The sequence below is a fragment of the Cupressus sempervirens genome, chromosome 8 (genome assembly GCF_028749045.1).
Source record: "Cupressus sempervirens isolate cs-2001-9-10 chromosome 8, ASM2874904v1, whole genome shotgun sequence".
In the NCBI taxonomy this organism is placed as follows: Eukaryota; Viridiplantae; Streptophyta; class Pinopsida; order Cupressales; family Cupressaceae; genus Cupressus; species Cupressus sempervirens.
In genome coordinates, this window is record NC_143125.1 from 418,750,085 (window position 1) to 418,770,979 (window position 20,895).

Sequence of the window (20,895 nt, forward strand, 5' to 3'; positions counted from 1 at the left end):
TTCTACTATTGCCTCCAATCTTCTTCCCAGAGTTAGCACATTCAAAGCCCCTATGTCCTTCTTCTCTACATTTGTAACAAGTTCCTTTAAACCAAGATCTTTGCTCTCTTTTTTTTCCATTATTATTCCTAATGTATCCAGTATAGCTACCTCTATTAGAGTTATGCCTTTTGCTAGCAAGTTCTTCCTTCCATTCTAATTTTCCTTTATCTTGTATTGTATTGTCAAATCTACTACCTTTCCATATGTTTTGCCTCTTCTTCTCTAAAATCTTCTACCTCTTCTTCTCTGTATCTAATCATGTTTCTTTGCTATTCTTTCTTTATTCTTCAAAGCATATTGATATGCTTCTTCCACACTATCCATTTTAACATAGTTGATCTCATCCTAAATTGATATCCTCAAACCATTTGGGTATCTTTCCACCTCAACTTCATCATCTACACATCCAAATATTATACCCAATTTGTAGAATTCCTTAGTATATTCCTTTACACCCATATCCTTTTGTCTCATATTTTGTATCTTTCTTAATAAGTTGACATGATAATCAGAAGGGAGAAGCTTCTTCATTTTTCCAATCATCTTTTCCCATGTCTTGATCTTTTCCTTTCCTCTCTTTTGTCTCTCAGCTTGCAAATGATCCCACCAAAGTGAAACATAACCCTTCAACTTTGTGACTATTATATTAACCTTCACATTATGAGGAGTACCTTAATACTCAAAGTATTTGTCCATCTCAGTGATCTAATCCAACATGGTATTAGTTTCAAGTCTTTCATCATAGCAAGGAAAATCAATAATAGGTCTAGCATTCAACCTAGACAAAATGCTTAGGAGCCTTTCTTCATCTTGTTCAACCTTTGATTTAGGGTTAGGATTTGGTGTTGCCTCTTCATCATAACTAACATCTTCAAGATGTACACCTCTTCTCTGTACTATCTCCACATCTTCAAGTCTCACTACAATCTATCTTAACATGTCCATAATAGCATTATCAACATTTCATGTGCCATAAACCATCTTGTCAATAGCTCCTAAAATATTGTAACCTTCTTCAAGTTATAGGTTAGGTTTTATATATGTCACCCTACAACCAAATTCAATAAGGTTCTCCATGATCCAAGGAACAAGAAAGAACTTTCTCTTATACCGTCTGATGGAGGGAGAATGTAGGGAGATTCTAAATAACATGTGGAATAAACTCAGGTTGCATCCTTCACACCCCTGCTCAGAGTTGCACACTAAAACTAAACATTAATACAATAAAACCATAGAGAATACAAGACCAGATGAAGCATATTTTAGGTTTGATTATTTAACTTTACATATAGAACAACCACAACATGCCTAACTGTGAGGCCTTTTGGGTTGTAGCCTTTAAAAATAACAAGATATGTACAAAATCAAATCCTTAGCTTGCATCTTCTTATCTGGAATCCTCCTAGTAATTACTTTCCTTCTCCTATTCTACTTTCCTACATCTAACCAAGCTTCTTTTATAGCCACCTAAACCATAATTTGACTAGTCAAGGGTTAATTATAATATAGGACCATACTTGGATGAGTAGACAAAAAACCCACACAAATGGTCATATGAAATCATGCACATTTGAAGGTAGGTCCACGTGTGTGTTAGGAGTCATCTTCTAATTGCACAAGGTGCTACATAAGAAACTAAAATTGTGTCGATTGGATCTACATGTTACATAAGGTGGAAACACCAGGAGAACATGACTATGAAGAATGGCACAAAACTCGAGAAATATCCAACATAAGAATTTGTGCACTTAGGACACGAATCTAAGTTAGGTCCTCAACATGATGACAACTGTGCATAACATGAAATAAAAAGAAATAATGGCTACTTCATGAACAATAGACTACTATAAAAAATTGGAAATATTTTTGGTTGATGCAAGATTTCTCAAAGACCCAAGATGCTCTTGCATCAAGAAATTTTTATCCTTTTAGTGATTTACATTATTAAATAAACATATTTTCCCTTTATATCTAAATATGGCTAAGTTATGGGATGGAAATTCAACTAGCTAACCTAAGTAAAGATTATATCCATTTAGTTTATTTATCTAATAAATCAAAATGGAAAAACTAGGTTTTACTTCCTAGTCAAGATGCAAATACATTATTGTTAGAAATATCCAATTGTCAAAGGTCTTCTCATTAGCCAATGGATTGGACTTTGGGGTTTCTCCTTCTATGTTACATTTTATCAACTATATATGTTACAAATCAATTCATTTGTTTATTAAAATTAGTACGAAGACAAGAATAGTTCCTCTCAACATATTATAGTAAAATTTAAGTTCCTACAATTTTTTATAATGTGCACACTCTAAAGGAATTGCACCTAGATTAGTGAAATACACTATGCTCATTTAGATAGGAGGGACCCTAGCTATACTAGTGCAATTCTTGTCTCATAGTATGAAAGGTTTTCCCATCTCCCATAGCCTTAGGCATCTTCAAAATGACAACAATAATGAACGACTTTAAATCTTAGAATTTCCAACACCAGATTGTACTACTTTTGAAGCTACATGTTCCAAAAAAATCCTTCAAAGAAGTAGGGTTACTATGGATACAACTGATCATATTCAATTGAATATGAGAAAATATTTCTAAAAAAGTGTAGGTTGAATTTTGAAGAAAGATTTGGAGAACTCGTTGCAGTGATTTTCTTATTTCCCACATTTCCATGTCTCTCCTAGTTTCTCCACAATTTTCTTGTGCCTCATTTCTGCCTTCATCACCCTCTCCCAAGTTAGATAGTCAACATAATTTTACATATAGTTAGCATCAATTTTGTTTCATCTTTTAAAATTTCAATTTAGAACCAAAAAAATTTCTTCATATATTCAGTATATTTTGTAATCTCTAATTGAAATCATGGTAGAGGAGATGATGGCGTAGAATGCTACGACTAGGAATTCAGTTTGTGGTTGTCTTCTATAGTTATGAAAAATTCCTAATCAATGAAATTATGGCAATCTAGGTTGATTGGATCACCTTGCACTTTTTTTTATAGTTGTCCAAAATTGATTTGGAGAGTTTGTCGATGAATTTTATATAAATAATTTCTTTAACATAAAAATATTGTTCAATTGTACATTTTTAAAATCTATTACTTTCTTTCTAATGTTAACCTATTAGTTTCATTAAACAAAACTTTCAAACTCTTTATATATTGATATCAAAGAAATAAAGTATCCCCTACCATATATAAAAATAATCTACACCAACTTATAAATAAAAAACTTAAAAAAATTCTATATATGAGTAAAATAAATCAAGACCCTTATGTAAATTGTAGTTTTGCATATATAGTCCAATATTTAGACATATCATTTTATAATGTGGTACATAGCATAAGGATTAGATTCTATTTATGTTCCAGAGGACATCAATTGTTCAAAGAGTTCCAGGCACTAAAAAATGCTTTGATGGATGGCTATGCATTTCTCCTAAGCTCTTAGGGAATGTTTGTTTGTCAAAATTGAACCACAATTGTTATTTTATAATTCTAAGATTTCTAATCCATAGTTTGGATGCACCAAATAGGAATTGGCATTTGGGTTTTGTATTCCTATTTTGGCCCAAAATGAGGATTTGTTGATTCCACTTCACGAGGTAGAATTGGAATTCAAAATTTTAGTTCTCATTTCCCTAATCCATATTTCATAAACATTTTGAGTGTGGTGCTACAAAATTAAATTGGTGTGTGCTCTATCAACATCAATGGCAATGGCCACCACTATGAACCCATTGTGGTAGTGTCCCTAGAAAAATAGAGGATACAAGTTTGAGTATCCTATTTGTTCACTATAGTTGTGTAAATCTATGTTTTTAATACTCAAAACCAAAATTTGTAGGAGGTTTTTCCCAATTTGTTAGTTCTTTGACATAGTGTGAACCAACCTCTATAAGGCCACTAATAAATTCGGTAAAAAAATTGAATGAAGATGGTTAACAAGTTTGTCAAAGTGATTAGCATGCACAACATGCTCTTGTATCAAGGGCATACTATAGTAACATATACATTGCCACTAGGTTACACCTTATTTTGTTGCCTAGTCTAAAATAAAGTAGTATTGAGTTCTAGACTTGAAAACTGTAAAAGTAGTTGATAGTGTGTATACTGTATTTGTATATCTAGATTTTTTTTCCTAAGATAAAAGTTTATTCTAGATAGCTTGAATTGCATTCAATGAAGCACATAGTACAATAGCAAAAAATTATTAACTATTGTCGCTCATCTTGTTGGAATATATCATTTTACTAGCATTTTAGTGTGTATAGTTGAATGGGATAGCTTGAATTTTTAAATCATTTAGCAATTACATAGACTATGATGTTTTTTTAAATAATTTTATCTCTTTTGTATTCATATTTGATCTTTACTAATTATCTCTCTAATATTTATACTATTTTAGTTTTATAACTAATCCTATAGAAATTCAAATTAGAGAGCTCTAGTTGTATTCCATAAAGTTCAAACTTCATTTACATTATTTTCACAATTTTTATAGATACTTTTGGGCTACATTGAGTGCATCTTTTTTGTCACGTGATGGAGGAGAACAATCTAAAATGGTTTCAATTTGTTCCCACTTGAAGAGTAACATAGTTGAGGCTAAGGAATGTATATGCAACAAAATATAATTAAGAAGTAATAAAGACATCTTTATTTTGTACTCTTTTTAGTGTGTAGATTTTGGTTATTATTTTTTTATGCAAGAATTGATATCCTTTATAATACACATTTTATAGCACCATTCAAGAATATTTTTTAATTCTATAACTTTATATTTACTCCAATTGTGTTTAATAATAACAATTATGGGAATAGTGTCTTGAACTATTTGAAATTTTTTCTATCAGCTTTTTCTGAATATGTAGTGTGTAAAATATCTTTTAATATACACTTTGTCATATGAATGTGAAAAATCACTAATATTTATTGTGTTTTCACTTCAAGAAGAAAGTAACTAATTTTAAAATGTGAATATTTGCAATTATTGTTGGAAACTTACAATTGGAACAATTATTTTTTTTGTCATTGATTTCAAATATATGGATGAGACATATTGCTACCTAATCTAAATGTCATATCTATTTGATTGATGAAGAGGATTTGAGAGTTAATCATAACTATAGCACCTAGAGGAAAGGTTAAAGTTATGAAAAGGAGTTACAATGGAAATTTGATTAGATAGACTTTGATAAAGAAAAGTAATTCTTTATGTCAAGGAAGCTAAGTCTAGCTGAAAAAAAGAGTAAAATACTAAGGAGTGTCAAGTAATGCTAGTGTCAACCAAGCCATACTTAGTGCTGAGAAAATCTAGTGTTGACTAAGCATTAGCATCAACCTAGAAAAATAGTTGATGTCGAGCTAGAAAGATTAAATAGTGAGTGAGTATTTTAGTATTAATCGAGTGTCAGAATTTAGTGATTGTCAAGTTACAACAAAACATCAAATTCAAAGAAATCGTAAGATCAAGTTGACTCAATTGATTTCTTGAGAGATGTAAAATGTGTTGAATATAATATTGATGAGTTAGATTATTAAATTCAAGGTGAGGATAAGTTAAAGACCTAATAGAAGGATTCTAGAGAAGTTTCTAGAGGATGATCAAGAAGATGTATAGATACATTGAATCGAGTTGAATCTGATCGTAAACCATAAGATCTATAGTGGATGTAGAAAATGGTAAAGCACAAATTTCTTATTTAAGGTGATATAGAACCAAAAATTTGGTGCCCATTCCAACCCAAGCCTGTGTGTGAGAGTTTTTTTGTAAAGGAAGTTATGCAAAGCAAGGTTGATCAAAAATACACAAGTGAGTAGATGCGAAGCTAAAAGAGAAAAGCTTGCAGATGTGATGTTGTTGTTGATAAGTGAATTTGAGAAAAAGGCTTAAGTGTTGATGACAAGAGTGGACTAATTTCTTGAAGGATGTCCATGTAGATCAAGATCAAAGATGACAATGAAAGGATTATCAATAAACCAACATAAGGACCGAATAGATATTTAAACCAAAAAAAGTGAGTTGTAATCACACAAATCAAAACCTACTTTTTTCTTTCTTATCATTGGAAATAGTGTGTATTGCAATCCTTTTAACAAAGGTTGACCTAATAGTCATTTGAAGACTTAAAAGTCTATATAATTCCTTTAACTAGGTGGTATTCTAAATTGAATGATCAAAGCCCTCTTACAAGACCACTCCTAATAGGGTGGTTAAATCCTCTAACCAAGTCACATTTAACAATGTGTATTGTAACCTTTAATAGGGTTGGCTCCTAAAAGAGCTCACTCTGAAAGAGTAAAAAAGAGTGACATGTTGTTGGTGGTTTTTCTCAAATTGGGTTTCCATGTAAAACCCTAGTGTCAAACCATGATGAATTTCTTATTAAGGTTTTACATGTGATGATTTTTTTATTATGCAATGCAAGTTAAGTTTATGACATTTTTATAGTAGAGACCAAGCAACAATAGGATATGTAGGATAAGTAGAACATAGATGTGTTTAATGTTTAATTTCTTAAGTGGTACATATAGACCTTGAGTAACTAATTCACCCCCCCCACCCCCCTATTATTCTAAGCATTTCTAACAATTGGTATTAGAGCTCGGTGCTTATAGAGAAAATTTTGAAGGTACTTTAAGCTAAAGATCATGAAAAACAAGAGAGATGTACCCAAGCTAAATAAGGAGAACTTTCTTGCATGGTAGATCCTGATGAAGCTACACATATTCAGTATCTATGATGTTGTTGTCAATTTTATGATTAATGAAAATTATAGAGGTAACAACTACTCCTTTGACTATTGAAGAACTAAGACAAAAGTTAGATCACAACCAAGAAATGTTGGAGATTGCCTCAGCCCTAAGCTGTGTCAAGTTTGATGACCTAAAAGAGTGCAATACTACATAGAAGATGTGGGACAATTGAAGACCATATATGGAGGTGACGAAAATGTACTAAGAGCCAAAGAAGAAATCTTGAGAGGTAAATTTGATGATATGAAAATGATGGCTAGTGAAAACATTGTACAATACTGCACAAGATTTAAAGAGGTTGTTAATTCTATTTGAGGACCAAATGGAACTATTGAAGATGAAATAGTGATAAGCGAGGTATTAAGGACTCTACTCCCTATCTATTCCATTAGAGTCTCTACAATTCAAGAACTGAGATGCACACCAAGTAACAATTTGACCTTAGAAGGTGTAGTTGGTAGACTGACTACTTTTGAGATGTCTAATTTTGATTCTATACACCTGCTACCATTGAATTTACTTTCAAGTCACAATTGATTCTTATTAAGAAGAAAGTAAAATATGTGGAGAGTAAAGTGATAGTTCTGATGATGATATTGATGAACTTGAAGCCCTCATTGTAAAAAGGTTTGGAAGAGGAAGAGGTAAATTACCTATCATTTGTTTTTCATGCAACAAACTTGGTCATATTCCTACTAGATGTCCTAATAGAGAAGATAAGGATGAAAAGAAGGAAAGAAAGTACAAAGGAAGAAGAGATGACAAAGACTATAGAAGAAGCAAGGATGAAAAAGGTAAGAAATCTTGTTATATTGCTGAAGAAAAGATTGACAATGAATCTGAGAGTAATGGTGATGAAGTTGTCTATGTTGCTATGAAAGAAGATTCTGGTGAAGATGAGAAAACTACATTAATTTCTTATGTGAACAAAAGTGATAGATGGATAATTGATAGTGGATGTTCCAATCATATGACTGGTGATAAAGAAAAATTTGAAGATATTGGTCCATACAATGGTCGATATGTTAGATTTGGTAATGATATCCCATGTGTTATAAAAGTTAAAGGCACTATTTAACTGACTAACAAGATAACATGTGAAAATGTTTATTGGGTTGAAGGAATTAAGTACAATTTGTTGAGTGTTTCACAACTGAAAAAATTAGGTTGTAGAGTTGAATTTAAAAATAAAAGGCCAAGATACATGATGGTGATGGTAAGCTAATTGGAAATAGTGAGAAGACAAGAGATAACTTATTCTATCTAGACCTATTAGGAGAAACATGTATGTTTGTACAACAAGAAGATGTTTGGTTATGGTACAAAATATTATGTCATGTGAGTTTTGATAATTTGGTGAATATCAGTAAGATGAAGAAAGTGAGAGGTTTTCCTAAGATGAAGAACCCTGACAATGCTATGTGTAAATAGTGTCAATTAGGAAAGATGACCAAGTCTGGTTTTAAGAGTAAGACATATACTACTGATGATATTATGGAATTGGTTCATATAGACCTATGTGGACCCATTAGTGTTAAAAGTTACTGTGGATATCAATATTTCATTCTATTTGTGGATGACTACTCTAGAATGATGTTTGTGATCTTTCTTAAAGTTAGATATGATGCTTTTTAGTTATTTAAATGGTATTTACCATAGTTGAAAAAGAAATAGGGAAGATTCTGATGTGTTTGAGATCTAACAAAGGTGGTGAATTCATTTCACATGAGTTCAATACTTTCTTCAATGATAGAGGAATTAAAAGATAGATGTCAGCACCAAAGGCTCCTCCTTAGAATAGGATAGCTAAAAGAAGAAATAGATCAATAATGGACTATGCAAGAACACTGATGATGGAGAAAGGTGTATCACAAAAATATTGGAGAGAAGCAATTAGTACTAATGTCTATACCATGAATAGAGTTCAAGTCAAGAAAGGTACAAATGCTACACCTTTTAAACTATGGTATGGTTATGCTCCTAATGTTAAATATTTCAAAATATTTAGAAGTAAATGCTATATACCAAAAGATAATAGGAATGGAAAACTTGATCCAATGAGTGATGAAGGCATATTCCTAGGTTATTCCACAAAAATAAAAGTTTATAAGTGTTTAAACTCTAACACTAACAAAGTTGTGGAAAGTGAAAATATGAGATTTGACGAGTTTGCAAAAAAAGGTGATTCTTCATGTAATAAAGAATATTAAGACTATAGTACATTCATCTATGTGGATGATTATGCTCCCAACACTCAAAATAGATAGACAAGTCAAGCTGCAAGTTCCCATCAGATAGGAAATGATGGAATGCAAATGCAAATTGCCAAATAGCAGAGAGTGGGTGTCAATCAATAGATTGAAGATGTTGAGTCATAGATAGGAAATGTTGATCATCAAATAGTGAATGTTGAGCATTTAGAACTACAACCAGAACCAAAAAAAGAAAGAAGAAATGAGCCAGAGATTGTTTTTCCAAATGAACCTGAAGAAGAACCAAGAAGAAAGCTACCTATATTAGAAAAATATGTGAGAATACATCATAAACCTGATAAAATCATTAGAGATGTTGAATAAAGTGTGATGGAAAGGAGAAAAATCAAAGGTGACACATGCTTATTATGTGAGTTTTAGCCTAAAACAAAGAAAGATGATTTAGACAATGAAGATTGGATACAAGCTATTAATGAAGAGATTGACTAGATTGAGAAGAATAGTACTTGGGCCTTAGTGCCAAGACTAAAAGACAAAAATGTCATTGGGACAAAGTGGGATTTTTGGAACAAGCTCAATGAAACAAAGAAAGATTGGTATGCAAGAGTTATGCACAAGAAGTTTACTATGGGCAAACTTTTGCTCCTGTGGTCAAACCTAAAGGAATCAAAACTTTGCTTGCATACTCGAGGAACAAGAATTTCAAGGTATATCAAATGGATGTCAAGTGTGCATTTTTAAATGGTATACTAGAGGAAGAAGTATACACTAAACAACCTAAAGGATTTGTAGATCTAGACAAGATGAACAAGGTATGTAAATTGAACAAAGCTCTTTATGGGTTGAAGCAAGAACCAAGATCATGGTATGAAAGGTTGCATAACTATTTAGTGAAAATTGGTTTTGAGAGGAAAAATGATAGAAACTATCTATATTTGAAGAATGGTAAGAACAATGAAGTATTGTTATCTGAAATTGTTGATGATATCATATTTGGAGGAAGAGAAGCATTATGTAAATCTTTTGTTGATGAAATGAAAAAGGAATTTGAAATATCTATGTTCAGTGAAATCAATTTTTTTTTGGATTATAAGTATATCAAATCAAGTTTGGTATTTTAGTTTCACAAAAAAAATACATTAAGAAAATATTGAAGACTTTTGGTATGGAAGATTCAAGGCTAGTGAGCACACCTATGTCTACAGGACATAATCTATCTAAGAATGGTGAATCTATTGATGTGAACTAGACCATATGTAGATCCCTGATAGGAAAATTGCAATATGTTGTTCACAATAGACCAAATATTGCATTGGTAGTTGGGATAGTTTCTATATTTTCATAAAATCCTAAAGAGAATCACATGATGGTTGTGAAAACAATAATGAGATAAATGAAGGTATAAAAGACTATGCATTATAATACAAGAGAAGTGATATATTCAAACGAAAGGTTTTCACTATCTCGGATTGGGTAGGAAATATTGATGACATGAAAAGCACTAGTGGAGGTGCATTCTTTCTAGGAAAGAGATTGGTTTCATGGACAAGAAAGAAAGAAAATTGTATTTTCCAATCAATAGTTGAAGTCAAGTATGTGGTAGCTAGAATGAATTGTTCAAATATAATGTGGATTAAGCAATTGTTGAAAGGCATGTAAGAAGAGATTATAGATCTAGTAATTATCTATTATGATAACAAAAGTGCTATTAACATTTCAAAGAATCTAGTGATGCACACTAAGACGAACCACATTGGTATCAAGTATCACTACTTAAGAGAATTAGTTCAAGACAAAGAAGTGAAGCTAGAATATATGAATACAAAGGAACAAGTTTCTGACATATTCACAAACTATTACCAAAGATGCTCATGAATATTTTAGAGGTAAATTAGTGGTTATTCCCCTAACTAAGGCTAATTAAGAAGCCAAGGTGCATTTCATTACATGTGCTAAATAGAACATTCTACATAGTGGTGCAATACAACTACACTTTGGGACATGCCTAAGGTAGAATACTTCAATAGAGCATAAAATATTAGTTATAGATAGATGACACGTATCAGCCAAACATGAAAAATATACATAATTCAAATGTATGAAGAATTTGAAGTGAGATAGTTGCACATCTTTGGCATCATTTTTGAAGAGGAAGAGATTACTAATAGAGAAAAAAAATGAAGAAGAACAAGGGAGAGATTACTAAGAAGTTGCAAGATTACTGAGAAAAGAAAGATAAACCTCAGAGGGAGAGAATCACGAAAGAGAGAAAACTAATAGAGGGAATCTAAAGATTTGAGTGGATGAGAATTAGAATGAAATTAACGATAGTGGTCACTCATGGAAGTGAAATATTTTGGATTGTATGGTAACTAAGTTATCATTAGTATTTCAAATATTTGAGATGTTTCCATCAATGCCAAAGAGGTAGATTGTTAGAAACTTACAGTTGGAAAAATTGTTGTTTTGTCATTGATGTCAAATCTATGGATGAGACATACTCCTACTTAATCTAAATATCATATATATTTGATTTATGGAGAGGATTTGAGAGTTACTCATAACTACAGCACCTAGAGGAAAGTTTGAAGTTATGAAAAGGAGTTATAATGGACATTTGATTAGATAGACTTTGATAAAGAAAATTAATTTTTTACGTCAAGGAAGCTAAGACTAGCCAAGAAAAAGAGTAAAATAATGAGTGTTGAGTAATGTTAGTATCAACCAAGCCATAGTTAGTACTGACAAAATCTAGTGTTCATTGAGCATTAGCATTGACCTAGAATGTTAGTTGATGTCAAGCTAGAAAGCTTAAAAAGCAGCTGAGTATTTTAGTATTGATCGAATGTCAAAATTTAGTGCTTGTCAAGTGATAGTAAAAGATCAAATTCAAAGAAATTGTAAGATCAAGTTGACTCAGTTGATTTCTTAGGAGATGTAAAGCATGTTGAAGATAAGATTGATGAGTTGGATTATTAAATTCAAGATAATGATTAGGTAAATACCTAAGAGAAAGATACTAGAAAATTTTCTAGAGAATGATCAAGAAGATGTACAGATACATTGAATTGAGTTGAATCTGATTATAAACCCTAAGATCTATGGTGGATGTAGAAAATGGTAAAGCATATATTACCTATTTAAGGTGATATAAAACTGAATATTTGGTGCCTAGTCTAGCCCCAGCCAATGTGTGTGTGAGTTTTTATGTGAAGATAGTCATACAGAGCAAGTTTGATTAGAAACACACAAGTGATTTGATGTGAAGCTAAAAGAGAAAATCTCATATATGTGATGTTGATAAGTGAATTTTAGTAGAAGGCATAAGTGTTGATGAGAAGAGTGGACTAATTTCTTGAAGGGTGTCCAAGTAGATCAAGATCAGAGATGACAATGAAAGGTTTATCAATGAACCAACATAAGGACTGAATAGACATTTGAACCAGAAAAGGTGAGTTGTAATCACACATATCAAAACCTATTATTTTATTTCTTATCATTTTAAACAATTTGTATTGAAATCTTTTTAAAAGAGATTGACCTAACAGTCTTTTGAAGATTTAACAATCTGTGTAATTCCTTTAACTAGGTGACATTCTAATGGGAATGATCAAAGTCCTCTTACAAGGTCACTCCTAATAGGGTGATTAAATCCTCTAACCAGGTCACATTTAATAGTGTGGACTATAACCTTTAACAAGATTGGCTCTTAGTAGAGCTCACTTTGAAAAGCTGAAAAAGATTGACATGTTGCTGGTGGTTTTTCCCAAATTGGGTTTCCACATAAAATCCTAGTGTCAAACTGTGATGAATGTCTTATGAATGTTTTACATGTGATGATGTTGTCATTATGTAATGCAAGTGAAGTTTATGATAGTTATACAGTAGAGATCGAGCAACAATACGATATGCAGGATAAGCAGAATAGTGATGTGTTTAATGTTTAATTGTTCAAGTGGTACATAAAGACCTTGAGTAACTCATTCACCCCCCCCTCTCAATTATTTAAATATTTCTAACAATTATGATATCCTATTCAATGATGACAAGGTCTTCTCTTAAAATATTCTTCAAATATTTACCATATTAATCACAATTATCTTACTTTCCATTGAACTACCTAATCACCCCTATTAAAAAAATAGAATACTAACAGTACTCTCTAATATCAATTTATAATCTTGTTATATACAAAAAAGAAATCTTAAAAATAAAATTTCAATCTGAGTAAATTCCAACCAATTTGATGTTCCCAATAGAGGCTGGGGGTCATTATTCCCTAAATCTTTGTGAAATGGACTTGGACCTATAAACTTTGAGGGAAATATATTAAGGATTGGTGTCTAAGAAACTTGATTACATCTAAAACCTCCTTAAACCTAAAGATAAATCTTCAATATTATGATTTTCTAAAAGAGTATATTGTTACTAAGGAGGGGATTGTATATATCTTGTTGGAGTTATGATATATTTGTCATTAGTGCAAAAACTTATTCAATTTTGAATGCTTATCTAGCTCATCACTTAGTCTACAGTGTATACTAAGCATTCAGTGGTTACCTTGTAAGTTCAGCAGGTAAACAATTCTCACTGAGCATTCCAAAGGATACTGAGTGAATGAGAAGTTTAGCAGTGTTTACTGAGTGAAAAAGGCAAATGAAGGACTCAATGCTTACTGAGTGAAAAAGATAAATGAAGGACTCAATGCTTACTGAGTGAAAAAGGTAAATGAAGGACTCAGTGCTTACCGAGTGAAAAAGGTAAATGGACTTAGTGTTTACCCAGTAAAGCAAGGTAAACGAAGAAGTTAGTTTCTACCAAGTGACACTATATCTATCGAGTCACCAATGGTTACCAAGTTCCAAAAAATGTTGTGTGGCTAGTATGAACCGAGCCTCTACTCCTACCAAGTGCATGACAATGTCGAGTAACGTAGTGGATGCCGTATATCAGAAGGTCACCAAGTCAGCTTGAGGAACCCGAGTTTTCTACTATCTGGCTGACTCTGTAATATTTTGTTCACTTAGTTTTGGCTGACCTTGCAATTGTAAATATTAGAATGGTATATATGTAATGTATGATATCATTTGAAGATGTATGTATGAAAATATATAAGAGAGTGATGTTCGCATATGAAGAAGGTATTGCTATATTTTGAGAATAGTGAAAGTGAATCAGCAGCAGAGTAAAAGGAATACGGCAAGGTCAATTTAGGAGAAAAAAAGTTATATCTATCACATCAGGTGATCAATGCAAAAAGGGATCTTATCAAAAAATAGTTGTAAGAAGATCCACTACTTCATCCTAATAGGTGAATTAGTTTATAAATCCTTTAACATGGTAGACTTAACAGTCTTTTTGTAAATCTCCTAATAGAGTGCATACTTTACTATATGTTTGTAAATCCTCTAACAAGGTGGATCTAGTAGTCCTACTTGCTCCTAATAGGGTAGATCACCATAAGTGATCATTGTAAGCCTTAATAGGCCAACTTTATGCTGTAGTATTGAAGTTTTTTGGGCATCATTCCCAGCCCAGTTGTACTTTCTAATTGAAAGGTTTCTAGGTCACCAAATCATTGTGTTCATGTGTTATGAATGCTTATCTTTCCATGCATACAGTAAATTAAATAAATACATGGTTAATGCTTTCAGTGCTGAATTGATTTAAATTTTTTAAGTTACTAATTCACCCCTCCCCTCTCAGTAACTTAGCTAGTCTTGATTATTTCCAACAATATCCAATCACTAGATCTTATCAAATTAGAAGTTAAAATAAATAAGATCCCTGCCCTCTATTGGGATAAGATCAAGAGATAGGATTTATACAACCCCCTCCTTAGTAATAGTATACTCTTTTAGGTAATCATAACATTGGAGATTTATCTTCATGTTTAAGAAGGAGGCTTCAGATGTAATCATGTTTCTTAGACACCAATCCTCAATTTATTTTCCCTCAAAGTTTACACATTCAAGTCCATTTCATAAAGATTTAGAGAATGATGACCCCCACCCTCTATTGGGAACATATAATTGATTGGAATTTACTCAATTTATAATCTCATAATATACACAAAAAATTAAAATTAAAATTCTTAAAAATAAAATTTTAATCCAAGTCAAAATATTATTCAACTTTATATATTTGAAATATATTATTTTCTCACTAATATTTAATTAACAAAATTTTCAAACCCTATAAACCAATTAAGATGAAACAAATAAATCCCCAATCCAACATAAATTATACTATTACATGTCAAGGGTAACTATAGTAACATATACACTAATGCTAGGACTACACCTTAATTTTTTCCCTAGTCTAAAATGAAGTAGTACTGAGTTCTAAACTTAAACACTCTTAAAGTAGTTGATAATGTGTACACTATAATTGTAAGTCTAGAAATTTTTTCTAAGACACAATTTACACTAGATAGCTTGAATTGTATTCAATAAAGCATGAAATGTGTTAGAATATTTGTTATTATTTGTTGCAGCTTATCTTAGTGAAATGTATCATCTTCAAATATTCTTAGTATGTATAGTTGAATGGAATAGCTTGACTTTTTAAATCATTTAGTAATTACATAGATTATGATTTTTTATTTTTTTTAAACCTCTTCTTTTTTATTCTTATTTGATCTTTACTAATAAATATCTATATTTAAATTTTATAACAAATTCTATAGAGTTCAAACTAGAGAGCTCTCAATGCATTCCATAAAGCTCAAACTGTATTTACATTGTTTTGATAGTTTTTGAAAATAAATTTGGGCTACATTGAGAAAATCTATTTTTGACATATGGAATGGAGGAGAACAATCTAAAATGGTTTAAATTTGTTGGCACTTGAAGAGTATCATAGTTGAGGCTCAAGGGATATATATGCAACAAAATATAATTAAGAAAACACCAAAGTCATCTTTATTTTGTAGATCTTGGGGAATTTGATTTTTACACGAGACTTATATCCTTCATAATACATATTGCATACCATCATTCAAGAAATTCTTTGATTATGTAGCTTACATTTAATCCAACCATGTTTAATAATAGAATAATAAGAACTTGAACTATTCTAATTGTTTTTTATTAGCTTTTGCTAGATATGTAGTGTATAAAATATCTCTTATAAACACCTTGTAATATGAATGTGAAAATTTACTAATATTTATTGTGTTTCCACTTCATTAAGAAAGTAACTAATTTAAATGTGTGATGGTTTATAATTATGATATCATATTCAATGATGACAAGATTTTCTCTTAAATTATTCTTCAAACAATTGTCATAATTATCACAACTAATTTACTTTTCTATTTAATTTCATTCAAGTACCTAATCACCCTCATTAAAAATAATAGTATACTAATGCTACTCTCTAATATCAATTTACAATCTCATTATATACGAAAAAAATTAATTCTTAAAATTAAAGTTTAAATTTAAGCCAAAATATTATTCAACTCTATATATTTAAAATCTATTATTTTCTCAGTAATATTAACCTCGCAAAAATTTTGAACCCTATAAGTCAATTAAAATGAAATATGTACATCGTGAATCCAACATATATTACATTATTACATGCCAAGCTAAATAAATTAAAATTCTATATTAACTAGCACCTCCATGTTTTTGTGCTTCCAATAATAAGCTGATAGGTGCTTGATATTATAAATAATTTTCAATTTAAACAAAACAATATTTTTTTAAAATTAAGCAGACAAAAAAATAGTATTTATCTATATTTAGTATATCATATTAATAAATTAATCATTTAAGAAAATCTATTGTGAAAATTTAATGAGAGAAATAGAAAAAAATGAAATCAAACAATTTGCATTCTCCCACAAAATTTATATTGGCTAAATAAATTATAAAAACTAAAAATCAATATTTAAATCAAAAACTAAAACCTAAACTAATTTTAAAAATCAAATTAGAAGTAAAAACAAAATCATAGATCATATTAAAAAAATATTAGATTTAAGATTAAATTTTTATTTTTAATTTCAAAAAATAATTTCTTTATCAACAAAAGGCAATAGTCATAAATATTTATTATATTAATTATGAAACATTTTACATTTGTTTTACCTCGTTCAAAGTGTGGACACTAGGGGGAAAAGAATGGAGAAGAAAGTCCTTGGTGTTGTCTAGGACCAAAGTCCTAAATACATATGGAAAGGATAAAAAGCCTTCACTACAAAAGTTAAGAGGGTGTATCCTTGCTTACAAGGGTGAAGTATTTGACCAAAAGTGGCATACCACCCTTTATAATTGCCTCCTTATTGAGGGCTTGAAAGGGCATACCCCCATTACAATGAAGGATATAAAAACTAAGAAAATACAAGAGAAAGATAAAAATATATTGTTCATGAATCTTCTTGGAAGACCAAAGAGATCAAGATCAAACCCACTCTATCCTAACAACTAGCCCCTAGAATGACTAGAGACAACAATCATCAAAAAACCAACTAAAGAGAAAAGATAGAGACTTGATCAAACCATAGCATAAACTTTAACCAAATATTGAAATCCAATCTGGTGGATATCATAAATACTTCTCAACTAAACCTTTACTAGGATCATAGTGAAGAGATAACATGGGGGATATATTGGGGTAGAGGAGGGTTAAAACAGGGAATTAGGAAGACTTTTTTTGATTCTATGCTATTGATAATAAATAAATGGTTCACGATCTTAAGATAAACTAGAAAGATTGTATCACATGATATTTGATAACCTTTTTGTCTAGCCCAAAAATATAGAGCAAGAGTCATTATCTATCACATGAGATAATGTTAGTCTCTCCATAGCATTCTGATGCCATAAAAAGCCATGGGTGATTTTGATTAAAAAATTCACTTCATAGATAAAAAAAACATAGGAGGATCTTAATTATTTGTTGATATTGTAGGAGAATCATAACCTTTAAGGAAGGGGGAAATTAATGAACAATGCTAATTAGAAATCTATCAGCAAGTAAGGCTCCCCTTAGTTCAGGATTTAGAAGACCCTAATAATTCATGAATGGATAATCTACTACAAGCATCATATTACCAAACAAAACTTGTTTAGTCACAGAAATTCCTAAGAGAGAAATGTCCCAACACACATTATGATTACACATTGAAGCTTGATCAGTCCAGGAACACCACAAAATAGTGGGAAAATTGTACATACCATTCCATTGGAACAAAATATCTTATTTAAACTCAAGATTAATAGTCTAACTGATTAACCAATTTAAATTTACTCTCACATGGTATATGATAGAGTAAAAGTATACAATAGATAGAGATAAGTAATTCCCTACAAAATTGTGAATAATCAAAAAACTCCATATCACACATATAAGTGCATTAGAATCTTAAGTACTTAAAAAAATTCCTAAACATTATAAACATGAGTGATTTAGAAGTGGGGAAAAAAGAGGGAGATTTGGATAAGGGTGATAGATTATGAGATCGCTTACAAACAAAATTCTAGAGAAAAGGAGAAGGGGAATAGGGGAGTGTTCTCCATAGTAAAATTAAACACTTAATAAATAGGAACAAGGAGAAAGCTGGATAAATACTCACAACCCATAATAATCCAAAATAAAAAGCCAACCATCTAACTATCTGTAGTGCCTGCCCCTAGTTTGCATTTTTGTTATTTTTGTCGAACTCTTTTAGGCTAATTTTTTGTTTAATGAATAGCAGTATTGTTTGGTGATTATCAGATATTGTCTTAGATTCAGTTGATTTTTACTCTATATTTCATATATGCATGATGATTATACAATGTTTTCAGATATTGATGGTTTATTATCATATGTGCTTTCTTATGGATACTTACCCCATACTGCATGTGTATGGTGTGCGTGTTTGTTTCTTTATGTATGGTGTTTTTGATGTGGTTAAGGAAGGGAGTCGTAGTCATGTGCTAGTCGGGATCTACACGATGCACCACTTCTTGCCATTGTCTGTTTAGCTTAGAATAGAATATTGTGTATGTACATACGTGGATTTTATGCAGGTTGCAGGTACCGGGTATCGACTTCCCTGAATTGCCAGGATGAGCGTACCCTATCTCATTATCTCAATGGTAAGAGAGGGGAGATAAACTCTTAAGTCCAATTCCTAAACCCTTTAGCCAATTGTCCTAATTGATAAATTAGGACAAGTATCTGAGTTAAGTACCCTTCGAATGCATCAAATGATGTTATTTTGTGATTATAACCCTTTTTGTTTGATTTAGTATGTGTTCTTCTATGATGAGTTTTCGTATGTTGCTTTATGAGTCCTTGATGTATTTTCTATTAATTAATTCTAATTAAAAAAGATTAATTAATGATTTAATTTAATAGAAAATTATTATGATATTTTAATATTTAATTAATTGAGAAATTAATTAAATAAAAGGAATTAAATTTGGAGATAAAAGTTTAAGGATAATTTAGAACATTATAATATTTAATTAATTTAATAATAATATATTTAGAGTTCATTTTTAAATAAATGCTAAATATTATTGTTATTTAAGTTAATTAAATATTTTATCAATTAAGTTTCTAAAATAAATTAAAAAGTGAAAATATATTAATTATTAAAAGTTGTAAGATTGCATGATGCAAGCATGTGTTGAAAATAAAGAAATAAATTAAAAGATAAAATAAGAGGAAATAATAATGTTATTTTAATTTCATAAAGTGTGCATGGGTTTAAAAGTAATAAAGATTAAAATAGAAGTCAAGTGGAATATTAAATAAGGTTATTTAATAATTCATTTATTGTGCATTAAAAAGATAAAGCAAAGATTAATAAAAGTTAATTTGAGAGTTAACCGAGTTGAGCAAAGAGTCCTCTCAGGTGAACGCACAATTAGTGCCCCGATTTGAGGAGAAAATTCCTTATCACAACTTTGGGGTTCATTTTTGAGGGAGAACTAATTTGGGAAAGAATTTTGGAGACAAGAATTTTGGGAGACATCTTTTGGACAGGGAATTTCAGAAGGAGAATTCTAGGAAAGTTTTTCAAAGGAAAGTTATTGAAGGGGAGCAAATTCTCCCTAGTTTTTCGAGGGTTTTGTATTAGCATCAGGATCAGGTAGGGTCTTGTGTTTTGATCGCTGATTATTTACGCAATTTCTCTATTCCTTGTCTTCTTCGTGCCTGTGGATTGTAAATCCGAATTCTCTGTGATGGAAGTTTAAGCATTTCAAATATTGTGAATTTTTAGATGCTTGTCAATTAACTACTCTATACATAAGGATTAGAAAAGAAAAATGGAGAAACCCTCATTTCTAGATTAAAGTATTATTGTATTCAATTGGGTGGGATCTGAAATTAAAAGGAAATTCGTAGGGTTGGAATTACTTTCTCTATCAAAATATATTTACAATTGTTATTATATATATATATATATATATATATATATATATATATATATATATATATATATATATATATATATATATATATATATATATATATATATATATATATATATATATATTTTATTGGAAAAGAATATTGTTTTGTAAAATTATATTAAAAGAAATATATTTAACTTAGAATTTTAAAAAAATTACACATATTTGTATGCATTGGGGAAAGAGTTGTTTTAAGGTTTCTTTTAAAAATCCTAAATAAATAAATATAAAAAATATATATATATATATATATGGGGAGGGGGATTTACCCACCACCCCCCCCCCCCCCCCCCCCCCACTTTTTCTTACCTTTTTTACAGGTAGCTAAAGCTATTGTTCGCAGTCGTACCTACGACTGTGGTTGCAAGACGACTGCGATAGCAGCCGTATACTGGCCTGCAGCGATTATAAATCGCGTAGCATGCATTTATTTTATTTTATTAGTATTGTGTTATGT